This window comes from Falco biarmicus, chromosome W (genome assembly GCF_023638135.1).
Source record: "Falco biarmicus isolate bFalBia1 chromosome W, bFalBia1.pri, whole genome shotgun sequence".
NCBI classification, from domain to species: domain Eukaryota; kingdom Metazoa; phylum Chordata; class Aves; order Falconiformes; family Falconidae; genus Falco; species Falco biarmicus.
This window is the reverse complement of record NC_079310.1, coordinates 19,584,519-19,605,494: the sequence shown is the minus strand read 5'-3', so window position 1 is coordinate 19,605,494 and position 20,976 is coordinate 19,584,519. Positions and strand designations below refer to the sequence as shown.

The 20,976-nt window shown below is 45.5% G+C and overlaps 1 long non-coding RNA gene across 1 annotated transcript; it reads right to left on the bottom strand.

Annotated features, from left to right (window-relative positions):
* Nucleotides 1–15,623: 15,623 nt before the first annotated feature.
* LOC130142007 (uncharacterized) lies at nucleotides 15,624–20,535 on the bottom strand. The gene is made up of 2 exons (XR_008819255.1): nucleotides 20,379–20,535; nucleotides 15,624–16,240 (listed from the first exon to the last, which is right to left on the bottom strand). It is a non-coding gene; the product is annotated as an uncharacterized LOC130142007 (long non-coding RNA).
* Between the last annotated feature and the right edge of the window lie 441 nt (nucleotides 20,536–20,976).

The following is a 20,976-nucleotide window of genomic DNA, read 5'->3' as shown; positions in this document are numbered from 1 at the left end:
CTTGCGGGCACAGATACTAAACTGTCTTTATCTCAACCCATGAGTTTTCTCACTTTTACCCTTCTGATTCTCTTCTCCATCCCACTGGGAGCGAGTGAGCGAGTGGCCGTGTGGTGCTTAGCTGCCTATCAGGTTTAACCCACAACACTTGTGATGGTAACTGGTAAGTGATAACCCTGTCTTTATCTCAGCCCACAAGCTTTTTCATACTATTTTCTCCCCCTGTCCTGTTGAGGAGGGGGAGTGAGTGAACAGCTGGGTGGGTATCCGGCTGCAATCCAAGGTCAATCCACTACACATACTGAGGCTGGGTACTTCTATCCACATGCATTTACTATCATGGGGGATTAATTGCATATCCATTTTTTCCTTTGGAAACTGAGTAACAGCAAAGTAGCTATCGTAGCCTTTGGTGTTATGCTCTAGGAACATGTAGCCCCAAAACTTTGTGTCCATAAACAACTGAATAAAGTCTGAGACGTGCCCCCTTTAAACTCCCATTCTCATTCGGTTTTCCTTTCTGCCCCTTCTTCTTCATCCCATGGGGCATTCAGTGCTAACTCCATGGCAAAAATGTCATTCAGGATATGCATTCTGGTTTCCTGCATACGTTCCATCTTGTAGATAATATAGCCCTGCCCTCCTTCTAGATTTCTGAAACACTGGTGCTTGTAGAAGAATGGCTGCAGAAGCGTAGCCATAGAATCCCTAAAGATCTGCACAATCCAGGCCTGGAATTAGAATTGTGCTGAAGTTAACAAGAAAGTGGCCTTGATCTATTCTTGAATCCTGAGACCAAGTAACTTTGTTGTACTAACAGGCCGTGGCTGTAACAAGCTGCAGCTGTTAGGGAAGACATGTGCAAGGCCAAGGGAGATAGGGAACGGAATGGGAATAAAGGGAGTAGCAAACCACAAGGCTAAAACATAGCAATGCAAATAGCTGCATGGATAGAATGCTTGTTTTAATCATGATAATTAGTGGTGTGAGAACAGCGCGCGCTTAGGGGCTAATAATTATATTCTTGCTTTGGGAACATGCTTGTGTATCGAGTCTATATAAGAAGTGTTAGAAGCCAATAAAGATGAGCAAGATGCATAACTCATATTGAGTAATTTCTTGACTCCGGCGTACCCCTCTCCCAACAGGTGCTGGTGTACATTACAGAGCTGTTTATAGCACATTCTGCACTTCCAACCTTTACATTCATGATAGATTTCTACATAGGCCTTGCACTTCTCACAGAAAATCATAGCTGAACAATCAGTTTCTCTTTTAGTAGCCAGGGCCTCGTGCCTATCTAAACATTTCCCCAGACCTGCTCAGCAGTCTGCAGTTGGGGCACCTTATCCTTGTCCCTAAGTTAACTGTATAGTCGTGAGACAAGCAGAGACAGCAATAATATTTACAGCTATGGCCATGGTTCTACAGTGTATGAGAAAGATCACAAACGTTTCTCACCCCAAATACCTTCCTGCCACCCTTAACACCATAATAATGTTCACAATGTAAAAGAAGGAAACAGGTCTTGGGTTATCGTGGTGAGTTGACCTTGCCAGGATGCCAGGTGCCCACCAAGCTGCTTCCCCCCTCAATCGGACAGGGGGAGAAAAAATACGATGAAAGGCTCATGGGTCAAGATAAGGACAGGGAGATCACTCACCAATTACCGTCATGGGCAAAACAGACTCAACTTGGGGAAATTAATTTAATTTATTACCAATCAGAGTAGGATAATGAGAAATAAACCCAAATCTTAAAACACCTTCCCTCCCACCTCTCCCTTCTTCCCAGGCTCAACTTCACTCCCAATTTCTCTACCTCCTCCCCCCTGAACGGTGCAGGGGGGTGGGGAATGGGGGTTGTGGTCAGTGCATCACACGCTGCTGCTGCTGCTCCTTTCTCCTCACACTCTTCCCCTGCTCCAGCATGGGGTCTCTCCCATGTGAGACAGTCATCCACAAACTTCTCTAACATGGGTCCTTCCCCCAAGCTGCAGTTCTTTGTGAACTGCTCCAGTGTGGGTCCTTTCCATGGAGTGCAGTCCTTCAGGAACAGAGTGCTCCAGCATGGGTCCCCCTGTGGGGTCACAAGTCCTGCCAGAAAACCTGCTCCTGCGTGGACTCCTCTCTTCACAGGATCACAGGTCCTGCCAGGAGCCTGCTCCAGCACAGGCTCTCCATGGGGTCACAGCCTGCTTTGGATGCATCCACCTGCTCTGGCACTGTCCCCTCCACGGGCTGCAGGTGGATATCTGCTCCAGCATTAACCTCCATGGGCTGCAGGAGGGACAACCTTCCTCCCCGTGGTCTTCACCACGGTCTGCAGGGGAATCTCTGCTCTGGCACTTGGAGTACCTCCTCCCCCTCCTTCTTCACAGACCTTGGTGTCTTCAGAGTTGTTGTGCTCATATTCTTACTCTCTTCCGACTGCTGTTGCACAGCAGGTTTTTTTCCCTTCTTAAATATGTTATCACAGAGGTGCTACCACCATTGCTGATTGGCTCAGCCTTGGCCAGCAGCAGGTCCATCTTGGAGCCAGCTGGCACTGGCTCTATCAGACATAGGGGAAGCTTCCAGCAGCTTCTCACAGAAGCCACCCCTGTAGCTTCCCCCCCCCCAACAAAAGCTTGCCACACAAACACAATACAGATATCTAAGACTGTTGTTTGGCTTTAAAATCCCTCAACCCTTTTCCACCTCAGTTTTTTATATAGCTTGTTTGCTCCACTTATCAGTTCTGCATATGTCAGGTCCCTCGTGGCTGTAAGCACTGCGAGACTCTCAGCCAAACAGAGACTATTGTCACTGTTATTTAGATCAATCAAACAACACCACTTTTAGTCTATAATTTTGGAATGGGGGACAGACTGCAGGATTCTGTGTACCCCACCCCCAACAGCTTTTACAATATTGATAGCCAGGCGGAAAGTCTGATCAAAAGACAGCACTCCCTTACTTTGCAGGAGAGAACTGACCCAGTCTAAACATTTTGCAGCATTCATATTGCTTAAATTAATACTGAGAGAATATAAAGACTCATGCATGCTGACAGCTTCAAGATGGAGCTCAGTGTAATCACCAGGTTCAAACAGCTGGCATAAACTGTCAGAAATTTGCTCTACACCCTAAACAAACGTTTGATAAGCTTTGTGTAAGTGATACCAGATCTAAATTAACAAATCTGTATTCTTCTACATAATGTCTATCCCCGAACCTCTGGATTGGCCATTCCCAATGCAAAACATGCTCCATAGAAGCCACGGGGCAGTCTGTTGCCTCCTCCGCCACCCCTGCTGCATTTGAGGGTGGGGGTAAAGCTGGGTTTTCAAATGACCCCTCAGGCCTTGGGAGTACAGCTGTCGGTCCTCCCTGGAAAATATCCTCACTCTGTTCAACAGCCTCTCGCTCTGCAGGGGGCCGCAGTAACTGGGAAGTCCCTTCCAGGGGGTCATCTTCTACCCTAGTGGGAGACATGTTCAGTGGCCCACCAAGTTCAGAAAAGCAGTTTGCATATGGGGCCCTTGTGGTCCCCATAACCCCTTGCAAACAAGATGCTTGCAGTGACGCAAAATTCATTTCTCTTTTGTAATTAGCAGGTTTGTTGTGAGTTTTTTCTGTTTTGCTAGAAACAGGAAAACAGTCCCACCAGCCCTTTTAGCAACCCCATCAGTTCTTTTATCACTACCATCCTACCTGCTACTCCTTTTTGCCTGGAAATAAATATGGTCTTTCAGCTCTGCAGCACCCCCATTGCTCTTACTGATCCACTTGCTCTTTCTGCAGCAGCTGTGATCTCTAAGAGCATAGGGATGCAATCTCTGTCCCAAAGCCTGGGTCTTGCTGCTTTCACAGTAATCACTAACAGGACAGTCTTGATTGCATACTCAGTCTTCTGCTGCTTCTTTGCAGCAGTACCCTAAAGATAAGGAAACACATATAGGACAAGCCTGCACACCATAGTGATCTCACAGGTAGATAGCTGTAAGATTGCCCACAACCATGGGCAAAGGGATCTCCCCCCACACACACTCTCTGTGAGACACCTCAAAATCCAGTTTGGGATTCACAGTCCCATTGACCAAACCTTCTGGTTTGCATGTTTGTTTTCAGAAGCCCTTAGGGTCTTGTCCTTATTATCCCCATGCACATGTTCACCAAATCACAGAACGGTTGAGGTTGGAAGGGAGGTCTGGAGGTCACCTGGTCCAAAACCCCTGCTCAAGCAGTGCCACCTAGAGCCAGTTGCACGAGACCATCTCCAGACAGCTTTTGAATATCTCCAAGGAGGGAGATTCCCCCCTGAGCCTTCTCGTTTCTAGGCTAAACAGTCCCATCTCTCTCAGCTTTTCCTCATAGGAGAGATGCTCCAAACCATGAATCATCTCTGTGGCTCTTTGCTGGACTCTCTCCAGCATGTCCATGTCTCTCTTGCACTGAAGAGCTTAGATCTGGACACAATACTCCAGGTGTGGCCTCACCAGTGCTGAAAAAAAAGGACAGATCATCTCCCTCGACCTGCTGGCAAGAGTTCTCCTGATGCAGCCCAGGATACCAATTGCTGGCTCATGTTCAACTTGGTGTCGGTATTGGCTTTACATGGCAAGATTACGGCAGCGGGAGGGGCTGCCGGGGTGACTTCTTTGAGAAGACACCAGGAACTGCCCCCATTTTGGACAGAGACAGTTGCAGCCGGCTAGAAGATGGACCAACTGCTGGCCAAAGCTGAGCCAGTCAGTGACGTTGGTAGCGCTGCTCAGGGAGGGAAGAGGAGGTAGAGGAGTCAGGAGTGAAGTTGAGCCTTGGAAGAAGGGAGGGGTGGGGGGAAGGTGTTTTTCAATTTGTTCTTATTTCTCATTGTCCTACTCTGTTTAATTGGCAATAAATTAAACTAATTTCCCAAAGTCGAGTCTGTTTTGCCTTTGATGACAATTGCTGAGTGATCTCCCTGTCCTTATCCCAACCCATGAGCTTTTTGATGTATTTTCTCCCCCTGTCCGATCGAGGAGGGGAAGTGATAGAGTGGCTTGGTGGGCACCTGGTGACCAGTCAAGTTCAGCTCACCACCCTGTCCACCAGGACCTTCTCTGCCAAGCTGCTTTCCAGCTCAGTGTCTGCCAGCATATACTGGTGGATGGATTTCTTCTTCCCCAGGTGCAGTACTTGGCACTTCCCCTTGATGAACTTAATGAGATTTAGAGAGAGGGTGAGACTGAGATGAAGAGGGACTGTGACGGGGGGGGTGTGGGGGTGTGGGGGGGTGTGGTGTAAGAACGCTAGGCTAAAGGCCAAGAGGGATATATTCAGACATCCCAAGGGACACTAAAAGAGGGCGGAACGAGAGGTCAAGAGAGAGGCTGATGCCGCGAGAGAGAGAGAGAGAGAGAGAGCGGGTGAGGGGTGCGAGGCAGAGAGAGGGGCAGAGAGGGGGAGATCAAGAAAGAGCCCGAGATGGGGGAAGAGAGAAGTCAAGGGCAAAAGACCGGGGGTGGGTGGGGAAGAGAAGGTGAAAGAGGGAGATAGGCAGAGGTTGAGACCATGGGCAGGGAAAGGGGGAGGGGGGCAGAGAGAAGAGCCTTCTCACTGGTGGGGTTGGGTGAGAAGCAGAAAAGGCCTTGACTCTGTGTAAATACTGCTCAGCAATAACCAAAACATCCCTGTATCATCATTCCTGTTTTCAGCACAAATCTAAACCATAGCCCCATACTAGCTACTCTGAAGAAAATTAACTCTATCCCAGCCAAAACCAGCACAGAGGGAATAAGATTAACTCATCAGAACAAGCTATTCCCTTTTATTTCATTAAACAAAGCACAGCCACCAGTAAAGCTGAGGTTGCCAAGAGAGGAGGAAAAGAAATGATGCAAGAAGAGAGTTAGCAAATACCAAACACATTCACTGTTTAGCACCCTCTGACAGGACTGAGGCTTCTCTGTGTAATAGCAAAGAATTGCCTTTATTCCCTCCCAAAAGCACAGCCAACAGAGGCAGCAGCTTGTACAGCAGTCTCTTGGTTCTGCTTTGGAAGCTTCTGGATCTTCTAGGGACAAGATCCAGGACCACCAAGGAACGCCGGGGAACCCTCTGAGACATGAGAGTGCCTGCTGCTGCTATGTAAGGATGCAGTAGGGGGAGCTACAAGAATGTGGGTCTGAGGAAGCTCTAGCAGCTTCTAATAAGCATGATCAGCTGCCCTTGAACCCAAGGGTACCTGGAGCCTTTGTTACAACTGCCCCCTGATTAGGGAGGGTCAAGCACCCTGTTCGCTGGTGCTAAGAGGCCTATATAAGAGACAGGCCCAGAGTACAGCTGACAGGTGAAGTAGTTTGCATAAAGGGGTGGTGAGGAGAGGGGCCTCAGTTGAATTTGTACCAGCATAACAGTCTCAGATACGGTGGTAACATGCCACAGGGCAGTTTTCCCTAGCAGGTGCTGGAGCAGCTGCCCTTGCTGGGGCAGAGGCTTTGTTGTAGGCAGAGCTTGGGATGGTGGATGCAGCCCTCCAAGTCCCAAGCTGCTGGGAGTGCCTGGGGCCTCTCTCTGATGCCAAGAGAGACGATCTTCTTTCCTGCAGAAGTGCTCTCTTGGAGAAGCTGCGTTGCCAAGCGGAGGAGTTACAGGAGGAAGTGAACAGGCTGTGTGGCACCAGAGAAGATGAAAAGGTGATAGATAATGTTCTCTGAGAGGCAATAGCTTGAAGAGGCCCAGACCCCAACTGCAGTAGAGACACAGGGCAGTGTCCACACCTAGTACTAAGGTAAGTGCAAACTCTGGAGAAGGCAAACATATTGGGCTTGCATGGCAAGGTTTTGGTAGCAGGGGGGAGGGGGGCTATAGGGGTGGCTTCTGTGAGAAGATGCTAGAAGCTTCCCCTGTGTCTGATAGAGCCAATGCCAGCTGGCTCCAAGAGCGACCTGCTGCTGGTCAAGGCCAAGTTAATCAGTGATGGTGGTAGTGCCTCTGTGACAAGATATTTGGAGGGGTAGGGGTGTGGATGGATGGATGGATGGACCCCTGTGTAACCACAGCTGGAAGAGAAAAGTGAGAATATGTGAGAGGAGCAACTCTGCAGGCACTGAGGTCAGTGAAGAAGGGGGGGGGGAGGAGGTGCTCCAGGTGCTGGAGCAGAGATTCCCCTGCAGCCCATGGTGAAGACCATGGTGGGGGCAGGCTGTCACCCTGAAGCTCATGAAGGTTAATGGTAGAGCAGATATCCACCTGCACCCATGGAGGACCCCATGCCAGAACAGGTGGATACGCCTGAAGGAGGCTGTGACTCTGTGGGAAGCCTGCACTGTAGTGGGCTCCTGGCAAGACCTATGGACCTGTGGAGAGAGAGGAGCCCATACCACCAGAGCAGGCTTATTGGCAGAACTTCTGACCCCGCAGGGGACCCATGCTGGAGCAGTCCATTCCTGAAGGACTGCACCCCATGTAAAGAGCCCATGCTGGAGCAGTTTGTGAAGAATTGCAGCCCTTGGGAAGGATTCACGTTGGAGAAGTTTGTGGAGAACTGTCTTCCATGGAAGGGACCGCAACTGGAGCAGGGGAAGACTGTGAGGAGTCCTCCCCCTGAGAAGGAAGGAGCAGCAGGGGGTTGCGGTCACTTCACAGTTGTCCCATTCCCCATCCCCCTGCGCTGCTCAGTTGGGGTGGTGGTGGGGAGGAGGTGGAGGTATTTGGGAGTGAAGTAGAGCCTGGGGATAATAAGGGAGGAGTGGGGGGAAGGTGGTTTAAGATTTGGCTTTATTTCTCAATGCCCTACTCGGCTTAATTTATTACCAATCAAATCCAACTTCCCCAAGTCGAGTCTGTTTTGCCCATTGCAGTAATTAGTGAGTGATCTCTCCCTGTCCTTATCTTGACCCCTGAGCTTTTTGTTATATTTTTCTCTCCCCTGTCCAGCTGAGGAGGGGAGTGATAGAGAGGCTTTGGTGGGCACCTGGTGTCCAGCCAGGGTCAACCCACCATAGCAAAGGATGGAAGTTGATGACTTCTGGCACCCAGAGGAAGGTTCCTGACCCCACCTAAGGGTTTACAACTACAAATTGGGTTCACCACCCTCAAAGTCGAAGAGGCGCTAATGTTCCCACAAACAAAGAACCTGGTCCACCTGACCCTAAACCATGCAAGACTATGAGGAAGAAGCAGCAAGTGATCATAATGGGTGACTCCCTGCCACAGGAGTCAGAGGCACTCATCTGTCTACCTGACCTGTCATCTAAAGAGGCTTGCTGCCTGCTGGGGGCCAGGATCTGGGATGTTGCAGAGGGACTGCTGAAACTTGTTCAACCCTCCGACTACTAGCCCTTGCTGTTCTTCCACGTGAGCACCAATGATATTGCAAGGGGAAACCTGGACAGTATCAAAAGTGACTACAGAGCTCTGGGGGTGCTGGAAGTGGGCAAGGGGGGGCCCAGGTGGTGCTCCCCTCCCTCCTGCTGGTGAGGGGGAGGGTGCCAATAATGCAGGTCAATAACTGGCTGTGGAACTGGTGCTGGCACCAGGGTTCTGGGTTCTACAACCATGGAACCCTGTTTGCAGGTCAGCGTCTGCTTTGGAGAGATGAGACCCACCTTGCCAAGTGGGGCAAAGGTATCTTTGCCAGCAGGATGGCTGACTTCATAAGAAGGGCTTTAAACCAAGAATGAGAGAGAGAGTAACCAGCAGCCTTGTGAAGGAACAACAGACAGGGCTGACGTGCAAAGGACCTGAAGTGATGTGACTGAAAGGGATCACAAAACCAACAAAAGAGGGCCCATGTTTGCAGGTCCTGGCCCTCATGGGGGGACTTCAGCCACCCCAATATCTGCTGGAGGGACAACACAACAGGGCATAAGCCACCCAGGCAGTTACTGGAGAGTATCAACAACAACTTCCTCATCCAAGTGGCAGAGGAGCCAAGGAGGAGACTGGCTCTGCTGGACCTCATACTCAACCACAAGTAGGAACTTGTTGGGGATGTGAGGGTCAAGGGCAGCCTTGGCTGCAGTGACCATGAGATGGTGGAGTTGAGGATCTTGAGGGGAGGGAGCAGGGCAAAAAGCAAGACCACAACCCTGGACTTCAAGAGAGCAGGCTTTGGCCTCTTCAGCGATCTGCTTGGAAGAGTCTGATTGGATAAGGCCCTGGCAGTCAAGAAAGCTGGTTGACACTGAAGGATCGCCTTAATCCTATTCTTTGGGATGGACTGCTCTTGAGCTTGGAAGTCAGGTAAAAATGCCAGGAGGCCTGTGTGGATGAACAAGGAGCTCCCGGCCAAACTCACAGAAAGGAAGCATACAGAAGGTAAAGAAAGGATGGTGTACTGGTGGGTTTATGTGGCAAGGTTGGGGGGGAGGGGCGCACGGTGCTCTAGGGGTGGCTTCTGTGAGAAGACACCAGAAGCTGCCCCCCTGTCCAACAGAGCCATTTCCTACCTGCTCCAAGATGAACCAACTGCTGGCCAAAGCTGAGCCAATCAGTGATGCTGGTAACCCCTTTAAGAAAGGGTGTGGGAAAACAAACAAAAAACCCCCAAAACCCAAACCACAAAAAAAACCACCAAAAAACAAAAACGCTGGAGCAGTCCATTACTGAGGACCTTACTCTGGGGAATGCTCCCATGTGGGAGCAGTTCATGAAGGAGTGTATCCTGTGGGAGGGATCCCATGCTGGAGGAGGGGAGTAGTGTGAGGAGGAAGGAGTGGCAGAGATGAAGTGTTATGAACTGACCACAACCCCCACTCCCCACCCCTCTGTGCTGCTCAGGGAGGGAAAAGGAGGTAGAAGAGTTGGGAGTGAAGCTGAGCCTTGGAAGAAGGGAGGGGTGGGGTGGGAGGTGTTTTTTTGACTTGTTCTTATTTCTCATTGTCCTACTCTGTTTAATTAGCAATAAATTAGTTTCCCTAAGTTGCATCTGGCTTTGTCTGTGGTGGTAACTGCTGAGTGATCTCCCTGTCCTTATTTTGACCCATGAGCTTTTACTTTCTCCCCCTATCCTGTAGATGAAAGAGGAGGGTTAGAGCAGTGTGGTGGGCACCTGGCGGCCAGCCCAGGTCAACTCACCGCAGATGGGTAACCTGGGAGGAATAGAGACACTGTCTGAGCTTGCTGGGAAAGCCAAAGCCCAAATGGAATTGAATCTGGTCAGGGATATCAAAGGCAACAAGAAGGGCTTTTTTGAAGTACATGGGTGACAAAAGGAAGACTAGGGAAAGCATAGGCCTGCTGCTGAATGAGGCAGGGGACCTGGTGACACAGGATGTGGCAAAGTCTCAGGTACCAAATGTTTTCTTCACCTCTGTCTTTCCTGGCAAGACCAGCCTTCAGCAATCCCAGGTCCCAGACAGCAGGGGGAAAATGTGGAGCAAGGAAGATGTACACTTGGTGGAAGAGGATCAGGCCAGGGAATACTTAAACAACCTGGACATACATAAGTACATGGGCCCTGATGGGATGCATCCACAAGTGCTGAGGGAGCTGGCTGATGCCATTGCAAGGCCACTCTTGATAATCTTTGCTTGATCATGGTGATTGGGAGAGGTGCCCGAGGACTGGAGGAAAGCAAGTGTCCCTCCTATCTCCAAGAAGGGCAGGAAGGAGGACCCAGGGAGCTACAGGCTGGTCAGCCTCACTTCCATTCCTGTGAAGGTGATGGAGCAACTATTCCTGGAAACCATTTCCAGATGCACAAAGGACCAGAAAGTGATTGGGAGTAGCCAGCATGGATTCACCAAGGGGAAGTCATGCCTGACCAAAACTGATAAACTTCTATGATGAAATGACTGGCCTGGTGGTTGAGGGGAGAGCAGTGGGTACTGTCTACCTAGGCTTGAGTAAGGTTTTTTGACGCTGTGTCTCCTGTAAAATACTTCATTAGCTTTTGTATGAGTATGTGCTGGACAAACGGACAGTGAGGTGGACTGAAAATTGGCTGAGTGGCCAGGCCCAGACTGTGGTGATCAGTGGCATGAATTCTAGTTGGACACCAGTGACTAGCACTGTACCTCAGGGGTCAATACTGGGTCCAGTTCTGATCAACATCTTTGTTAATGATCTGGATGATGAGCCACAGTGTACCCTCAGCAAGTCTTCAGATGACACAACACTGGGAGGAGTGGCTGATGCACCAGAGGGTTGTGCTACCATCCAGAGGGACCAGGACAGGCTGGAGAAATGGGCTGATGGGAGCCTCATACAGTTCAACAAGGTCCTGCACCTGGGGAGGAACAACCCCAGGCACCAGTATATGCTGGGGGTCACCCAGCTGGAAAGCAGCTTGTCAGAAAAGGACCTGGGGGTCCTATTGGACAGCAGGTTGAACGTGAGCCATCAATGTGCGCTTGCTGAAAAGAAGCCAAATGGTATACTGGGCTGCATTAGGAGGAGCACTGTCAGCAGGTTGAGGGAGGTGATCCTTCCCCTGTACTCAGCACTGGTGAGGCCCCACATGGAGTCTTGTGTCTAGTTCTGGGCTCCTTAGTACAAGAAGAGAGACACAGAGCTACTAGAGAGAGTCCAGCAAGGGGCCACAAAGATGATTAAGGGACTAGAGCATCTCTCCTATGAGGAAAAGCTGAGAGAGCTGAGACTCTTTAGCCTAGGAAAGAGAAGGCTGGGGGGGGGGAATCTCATCAGTGAATATAAATACCTGAAGGGAGGGTGAAAACAAGATGGAGCCAGGCTCTTTTCAATGGTGTCCAGTGACAGGACAATGGGCACAAGCTGAAACACAGGAGGTTGCACCTGAGAATCAGTAAACAGTTTTTCACTGTGAATCATTCCATGATTCAATGTGAATCGTTCCATGATTCTATGAACAGACAGGGACCCCAAGACAGAAGTGCATGCACACACTTGGCTTTTGAGGCAAGCCACAGTGTCCTGAAGTATTCTGTGAGTAAGAGTCCACACCCTTAAATAATACACCCAAGACCCGTTAAAAAAAAAGGCTCTAATTTCTTTCAAAGACAGAGGGAGATACACAAGTTAGAGCTACTGCCAAAGCTCACAGTTTGGCTTCCAGCCTTGTTGCATGTCAGATGAGCAGTTGTGCTGGTCCCTTCTGCATAGAATCACTATAAAAGCATTACCTTTGTGTGCTGTCCCCAGACTGCTGAGCACATCCCATGCTTAGTTTGCAACCCATCACGTTTCCATCCAAGACCCAAATCTCATCCATACCAAATGTCATGTTTCTTCCCCCACTCATTTCCCAGACAAAGTATTTGCTAAGGGACAGACTGTCCTTTCCATGCTACAGCAGTAATAACTTTGTCCGTCTCAATAAACAGGAGCAATGACCCAAACAGAGCCAGAGCCAATACTCTTAACTCCCACAAACCAGAAAAGCTTCCAGTAGGTGAAGCTGGCAAAGACTAACAACATTATAGAAGTGAGAGAACCAAGAAGCTCCTATGGGAAGAGCAAAGCCTGATTTCCAAGAGAAACTACCCAGTGAAAGTAGTGACAGCCATAAAGGCTTTCTACTGAGACATGTAGTAGGTCTGACAGTCTCCAGAACCAGTTATAATACTAGTAAGATGTAGTTAACCACTTCACCTCCTGGCCATCTCATTTGACTGATTACCTCCAAGTCCCCAGAGATGTTTAAGTTAAAATGCAATTTCATTCTGTTCCATGTTCCACCCACCTCATGCAAATGTCTGGTTCTGGCACAATACCAAACAGATGAAAAAAACACCTGGTTAAATCAGATTAGAAGAGTTGCAAATAGTCTGAATTGCACCATACATACTAAACATATGTACCCACAGGTGTAGTGGAATGAAGCTGGGTTAATTAGCATTGATAATATACAACTGTGGGTTGGCAGATGTAGATAAGGTGCAGCTGTGGCTGGTTAAGTGGTTGAGAGCCAATGAAGAGAGAGCAGCCAAGAAAGGGAGAGGGGGAAGAAGCAGAGAGAAGGGAGAGAACATGTGCCCTGGATGAGGCGAGATGAGGAGAAGGCAGCAGAGGAACTGTATGAAGAGTGTGCTGGATGAGATGGTAAAAGACTTTGTTGCAGCTTGATAGTTTGGAGAGTGCTGCGACACACAGGCACCTAAAGCAGGACTTGTTCCCCAACAGCTTCAAAAAAGTTCACATCTCTTCCCATTTCTATATATGAATATGCCCTTATCTCCCCAAAAGGGGATCATTTTTGCAGCACTTGTAAGCTCAATATCAGCATCACACTAAGGCCAGCTACAGTGCTTTCAGTCAGCACGGAATGCAGGTCACTGGTCTCCAGAGCCAACACACACACACACACACACACACACACACACACACACACAAAGGTCAACATCCTTACACAGGTAGTCTCTCATTTGCCATCTTGCAAGACTCAGTCTAAGGGCACATGGGCACCCTACTCTCTCTTAAGCAGAGGAAGCAGAAGCAAGCCACATCTGAGCTCTGAGGTGCAAATTCATAGGAGAGGCACGCCAAATTCCAGATGTGTTTTCTATTCATAGATGTAGCCTCTCTACAAAGATTGTCACAGGCTGTGCCTCATTTTTTGGGAAAACAAACTTCTCTCACACAAATGCACAGTATTCAACAGACTTCTTGTGAATGTCAGGTATGCCAAATGCTAGGGCCCTCTTTTCTGAAGCAGTGGTCTTAAGGTAGGAAATTCTGTGATATCCCATCCAGGCTCCCCTTGAAATGTTCTCAAAGGCTATTTTCACTTTAGCCCACAGCATTATGAAAATAAACATCAGTATTTTGAAAGTAACAATAATATAATTCTGGGAAACATTCTTTCAATGAAGAACACTTCCCTGCAAATACTCATCGGCAGAATGCTAGAACAGCACTCCCCCAATCGCTGTTTGGCATTATTTCTAAGCTAACAAAATCTAACACATTTGTGATTCTTAGAGGAGTTAATGCAGTAACTAAATTAAATTTTAAATGTAAGCCAGATTCTATCTAATACTCAGATTCTAATAATAAACATGGACAGTAAGAGTTCACAGGCTTTCCAAGTGCTTTATGTAAAAGAAGAATGGAGTTTGCAAACCCTGCAATGTAAACATCTTCAATAGACCAGCTATATATATATTTTAAATAAAAATTAATATTCATTGAGATACTGCTTTTAAGCAAGCCTTTTCTAGAAATTCAGTGCATGTACCTATGAAACAATAAGATTACATGCTTAATCACTGCTACATGCACTGCACAGAATACGCACTTAAAAAAGAAAAAAAAAAAAGTGTTTACGTAAATCACCCAAGGTTTTACCTCTGCATACAGTTGTGAAGGACAGTTTCATTCCAGAATTTCTTCTACAGCTATCTGGATAATACATCATCATCAAAGAATCAACTGAACAACAGCCCTTAAAATGCTTTATTGAACTGAGTCTTTTTGTAATGTGCAGAAGATGTGTCTGAAAAGACTGCAGTTTGATTTTTAGGGCTTTTTTTTAACATCCTCAACAATCAATTAAAAATTAATCTTTATTGAGGGTAACTCCTGAGATAACCATAAGACTATGTTCTCTTAAAACATTTTCTGTTGCAGAGACTAAAAGACAAACAACGCTAATACAGTACAAAATGGAAACAATCGGAAACTGAGAACTGAGAAAATAAGAATGGAACTCGAATGTCAACCTATGGGGTAGCTTCTTTTGTTGCTGTTATCTTAGATGAACATACATATCACAGTTCTCTTAGGAACATCATCAGGTTTTCAAGTCTAATTTTCAGAAGTTGTGTGCATTTTTATCTTTATAAGCTAACTTTACATTCCAAATAATTAAAGCCTTGCTGTCCCTTGCTTTGGGGCTATTATAATAATCCATACCAAAAAAACTTATAGGATTAACAGTATAGGCAAATGGGTAGCATGACTCAATTAAACAGGCTTTATTTTTTATGTCAGAAATATAACCCAAAACCCCAATAAATAAAAGTTGATAGGAATTAGCATTAAAAATTCAACTGTAACATATGGAGATATCTGGGAAGTCAAATCCTCAAGCTCTCCTGACACTAAGGAGTCTCTGCAAACTATGAAGCAAGTACATAAATAACTCAAAATGATAAGGACTGTGAAGGCTTAGAACCTTTAAGACAACATAATCCAGGTTAACTCCCCCCCCCCCCCCCCGACAGCAAATATAGGAATCATTTACACCTAAATAAAATATGTTTAACATAAAAAGGAAAACTTTAAAGAAAGGTGAGAAAAAAAAAAAGTGGGTTTAGGGCACACAGAAGCCCTTTGTGGTAGATTCCAGTAGTGGCCCTTGGGTTTTGTCTCCTACAGGTGAATACAAAGTTCGATTCCACATGGATATGATGTCTAACAGGGCAACATACTGGTCATAGTATAGCAAAATGTCACACTCTGGAAGCAAAAACATAGCCCGCTGCAGAGTTTGCATCAATACGCAGGGAGATCACATAAAAAGGTTACTGGTCATGTGTTACTCAAAAGGCTAATTCACAGCCACGAACTGCTAGCGAGCATTATTTTTTTTTTTTCTTTTTTTTTTTTGTCACATTACCTTTGAATAATGGGAAAGCTTTGGGATTTTATAGTTTTACTCCTTGTACTTACATTTTTTAAATGACAAGGTCACTAAAACTCATGCACGCTGCAAAAAAAATCATGCTGTAGTTAAGGTAAACCATCCAAGCAATTTTTATTCATTAATATTCATAAATACACACAGCAGCTTCATTAGAGATTTTTCATTTTTTCCTCTTCAGTTTGAATGTGGAGTATTAGGAGAGCTTTTTGCACGTCAAGCTACAGGACGCAGAGCTTTTTCTCTGCAACCTATATTTACCTGCTAAAAGTAAAAATTGGTTAAGTGGAAATGATTATCATATATATCTTTTCTCTCTTCCTTTGAATGTACACAACGTAACAAGAGTGACAGACCTGAAATTACAATCACCAAAACAAACCCAAAATAGTTGTTGTCCACTTTCATTGGCAAATACAGCACAGAGGACATTGTCTGCAAAGTGGGATGCCATCAAAGAGGAGGCTCATTTCCTTTACTATTCTCTTTTAAATTTAGGTTTTCTAAAGCAACATCTAGAGGCATAATATCTACACAGCCCATAGCACCAAAATCAGCAATCTCTCCCCGTTCTTCCTCATCTGAGGAGGAACTTTCTTCCCGCATCAAAGTGGACAGTAGAAGCTCTTGAACAAACAAGCTGCGGTCTGCCCGTTCACTTTCCTTTGACTGACGCTCTGCTTCTGACATCTTAGGATCATTCAACCTGCATGGCATCACAGAAAGAGAGAAGACAGGACATGTAGTATCATCAACAAAATGAGCTTTCACTAACTGCCTAAACAGCTGGACTGATGCATGCTGAACAACATCTGAAAGCCGTTCGTTTGAGAAACAATATAGGTACTGCTGCACTTCTCTTGACACACACAGATCTGACAACACCTGACACTCCTGATGCAAGAATCCAGACGTTTAACAAACTTGTTCCTAGATGCTTCAAAAAACTTCACAAAAGTAGACTCTAAGGCTGAAGGAAAAAAATAGCTATTTCTGAAGTTTCTTTCCCTTCAGAGGGGTTTTGTTTTAAGGGATGTTAAAATTCTCTAGTCATCCCTTAAGTGCTCATTTTGTCCCCAGGACAACTTCTAAATGCAAGCATGACAAAAAATACATTACCACACACATAATGCCCAGAGATTCCCAAAGCACGGTACATCATTCACTTCACTTATCAATGCATGCACCATCACCTAACAGAAGCAAGGAAATTGCTTGCTTCAGTTCTATCCTAGCTCACAAGATCAGTGACTGACATTTGCAGATACTTTCTTTAAAGTTATTCTTTTAAAAAAGTTTTAGATTGAGATATTATCACAAGCTTTGATAAAAATCAGTGTGACAGCAATAACTTGTCCCAACCCAGGTTTCTAGACACAGAAACCGTTTAAATCCCTGTGCTCTTTCTCAACATGTAATTGAAAATCACACCCACCCACCCACCCTTGAATGCAGAAAAAAAATCAATATTCTAAACCTCCTAAAAGAGCTAGAATGAGAGTGGACAACTCTTCTATAGCAGAATGGACTAGATGATCATTGTAGGTCCCTTCCAACTAAACTATTCTACTCTATAGAACTCTAGGATCTAACTATACTTTATGAAACAGATATGTATTCTGCTTATTAATAGCACAATCCTTATTTGCTTTTTTCATCCAAAATACTTTGCATATAAACCTCTATTCAACCTTCAGCCTTCATTAAGGATTCATTCCCTATTACATAAAACTACCTTTAAAGTTCTCTCCCCTCACATTATCAGCATAAAAATCTGAAGCATATGTGGATAACTGGCTAGCTGAAAAGGGTCACATAGACATAGTCCAGCTGGCTGAACAAAAATGCACATCGCTCTCAGCTTATCTGAAGTAAAGCAAAATACACTGTCTTTGGCAGTTCTTGTTACACAATAACAGGAAGATTTTGGTGGGAAAAGAATGTTGCAGGTGGGAACAGATAACTACAGAAGAGAAACTAGGGGCGGGCTTGGTATTTAGGCAACTAACCAATAATGAGCTTAACTTTTGTAATATGTATGAGCTAATTATAAGAAGGCATAAAAGGTGACTGTAAGGGACAATAAACGAAGTCTGCTGATCACTCATATTGAGTGACTGCGTCTTCCCTCCGTCGCGACAAATGGCGCCCGAACAGGGACCCTAGAGAGGGCTGAACCTGCGAGCCACGGCTCGACGGAGATTCGGGTACCGGTGCTGAAAGCAGCGCAGGAGGCGGAAGGGCACAGTCCCCGCGCCCGGGAGCACCTACAGAGGGTCCCGCCGGCCACGCGTCGCCGAAGTCTCGCAAAGGCTGCAACAGCGCTGACGAAGATACGGAGAGACAAGCGACGTACGATTCGCTCAAATGCTTTTTAGAAAAGCGGAGCGTTCAGGACATAGATTGTAAAAAGGAATTCCTCGGGTTATTAGCGTATGGGATAGCGTCCGTGACCCCCGCGGCAACGGCGAGCGGCGGCGCGCAGCCCGGCAGGCCCCTTCCCGGCCGCGGTTTCTCTCCAAGGCGGCACCATCCCCCCCCCTCCGATCGGCGCCATGGCGATGCAAGCGGCCAAGCGAGCTGACATCCGGCTGCCCCCAGAGGTCAATCGGATCCTTTATATTCGGAACCTGCCGTATAAAATCACAGCGGAGGAAATGTGTGATATTTTTGGGAAATACGGACCTATTCGACAAATCAGAGCTGGAAACACTCCTGAAACAAGAGGAACAGCTTAAGCTCCTCAAGGAAAAATACGGACTTGATTACAAACCCACAAAAAAAAAAAAAAAAAAAAGTGCTTCAGATGTCCCCTACAAGAAATGGGTTTCTGCCTTGAACTAGCAAACATCTCTGTGTTTAACGAGAAGCCTTTTTGCCTTGATGGAGATAATTTATTCTGTATTCTGTATTTATGCTGTATTCTGAATGTGGAAATTGGTTGGGACTAGGAGGCTGGCTTAAAGGCATTTTGCAAACGGGATTATTATTTTTGATCATTATTGTAATAATAGTTTTTTGATCAAAACCAGCCAAAATTATTTGTAAGCATTAGGCATATCTGAAGAGAATGCCTTTATTTGAATCAGCAGTTAAGGTGTAGTTTAGTCTGATGCTGTGGTTTTATCTGCTTCTGGTGAATTTTTGAAGTGATGAAATCAGAGATACAAGGTATACTAAGAGTTATGAGGTAATAAGGTAATAATCTAAGTAAGGGTGCTGTCTTTTATATCTACAAGTGCAATATGCTTTTATGTAGCAGAGAGAAACTTTAACAATAATGTTGCTTGAGCGAGATGTGCATGTGACAACTTGGGAAAAGGGATATCACAACTGGAGTGCAACAGTGTTTCTACGTCTGGCAGAGTGAAATCTTTCAAGACCTGAGTTTAGACAGTCTAAAATAAATTGTTAGCATTCAGAAAACCCATCTTAAGCCTCTTTTGCTTACATAGTGTTATGGAAGTCAACTGCTATTCTAGAGAATTAATGATTTTTTAATACATATTAACAAATACTACTATTTTAACTTGAGGCAGTTGAGTGAGAAATACTCACGTGTAGCATTTGAGGGAATGTCAGCATAAATCGCACTTACAGTAAGACTGCATTTTTAATTACTGTACTCGTTAAGATTCGATGATGCCATAAGGCTAAGGCCTTTTATCACAGATCGGTTCTGAACTAAAAGGTGTGTGCACATGTAGATATGCACATTTGTGTTATTTTCCTTAATTGGCTACAAAATAATATAATTAGGTTGGGGACTAGATCTTGGGAATTTGTCTATTATACTTCTGTTTGTTAAGGAACGTGCATAACATACAGCACCCATGTAGGCTTGGCTTGTGGCACAGTTGTCAAATTTAGCATAGACATTCAGACAGATAAGCAACGTACTCTTCTTGTGTGTATCACCTACAAGCCATTATGGCTTAGTGTGTAAATCTGTATGTAACTATTGAAAAATCCACTTATGAATGTATATAGCTTAGAACTAATTTTTTCCCTTTGTTAATTCTTTGATATCAATGAGGTATTCTTCAGAAAATGTATGGACTGGTTGGTTGCATAAGGGCAGTTGTTATTTGGACAGAAAATTGTTAATGGTCAGGGATTTTCCACTAAAATATTTGCAAATATTCCTAGTCAAACATCAGTTTGGTTTCTTTTTGGGTTTTGAGCTTGCATTAGTCCATGTTCAGAACTTTAAAATTACCTTTGAATTTTTTAAACTTTTTATATCACTGGAACAGAAAGAGCATCTAAATTAAAGCTTCAAGCTAACTTTATTTTTCAAGTATTTCAGGAATTATACTTCTGAACTGAGATTTTATAAGTTGGCTGTGTATGTTCCTGTGTTAAAACGCTGTTATTGAAAATGGTCAACCAGGCCTGTGTCGCCCAAAATAAAAACGGGGGAATTGTGGATAACTGGCTAGCTGAAAAGGGTCACATAGACATAGTCCAGCTGGCTGGACAAAAATGCACATCGCTCTCAGCTTATCTGAAGTAAAGCAAAATACACTGTCTTTGGCTGTCCTTGTTACACAATAACAGGAAGATTTTGGTGGGAAAAGAATGTTGCAGGTGGGAACAGATAACTACAGAAGAGAAACTAGGGGCGGGCTTGGTATTTAGGCAACTAACCAATAATGAGCTTAACTTTTGTAATATGTATGAGCTAATTATAACAAGGCATAAAAGGTGACTGTAAGGGACAATAAACGAAGTCTGCTGATCACTCATATTGAGTGACTGTGTCTTCCCTCCGTCGCAACAAGCATATTATTGTAAAGGCTCTTGTTTTATCAGAAGTAGTAGGGTAAACAAGCATGGTTTACCAAAGTAATATCCCTTATGTTTCTCTTCAAATTCGGAAACAGGAAGTAACATTTATTCATTGCCTAGGAACAAACACACAAGCAGGGTCGAAAAGGAGAAGTTAGAAATGCAAACGAAAGCATACTATCTCAACTACAAACTTCATTAGGGATCTGGCAGAAGAAGTGCCATGGCTGGAACTGTAAGCAGCTCATGAAGCCATAGCTCAAATTCTAAGACTAATCTCCTTTCCAAGTTCTGCAGAAAACAACTAATTCATATTCCAATATAAATCTTTAAATACGTTCCTAGGGACGTGTTGAAGCAGAAGGCTTGGACACAACTTATACGACCAATGTGATCAAGTTAGTGCCACCTTATTAATAGACTCACCGCAATTTATACTCTACAGGTGCTATTAATAGACCCACACCAATTTATACCCCCAGCTAAAAATACACACGCTACGCAGGCTTTGTTATGTAAAAGGTGATAGGTTAAAACTACTTGTTCACACGCTTCCACCTCCCCTATGATTGGTCCAGGTGTGGTGCCCACACACTGTTCCCCCCCCTCGTGCGGGCATCCTGCTTTTTCTCATCTTTCTGTCCAACTCTC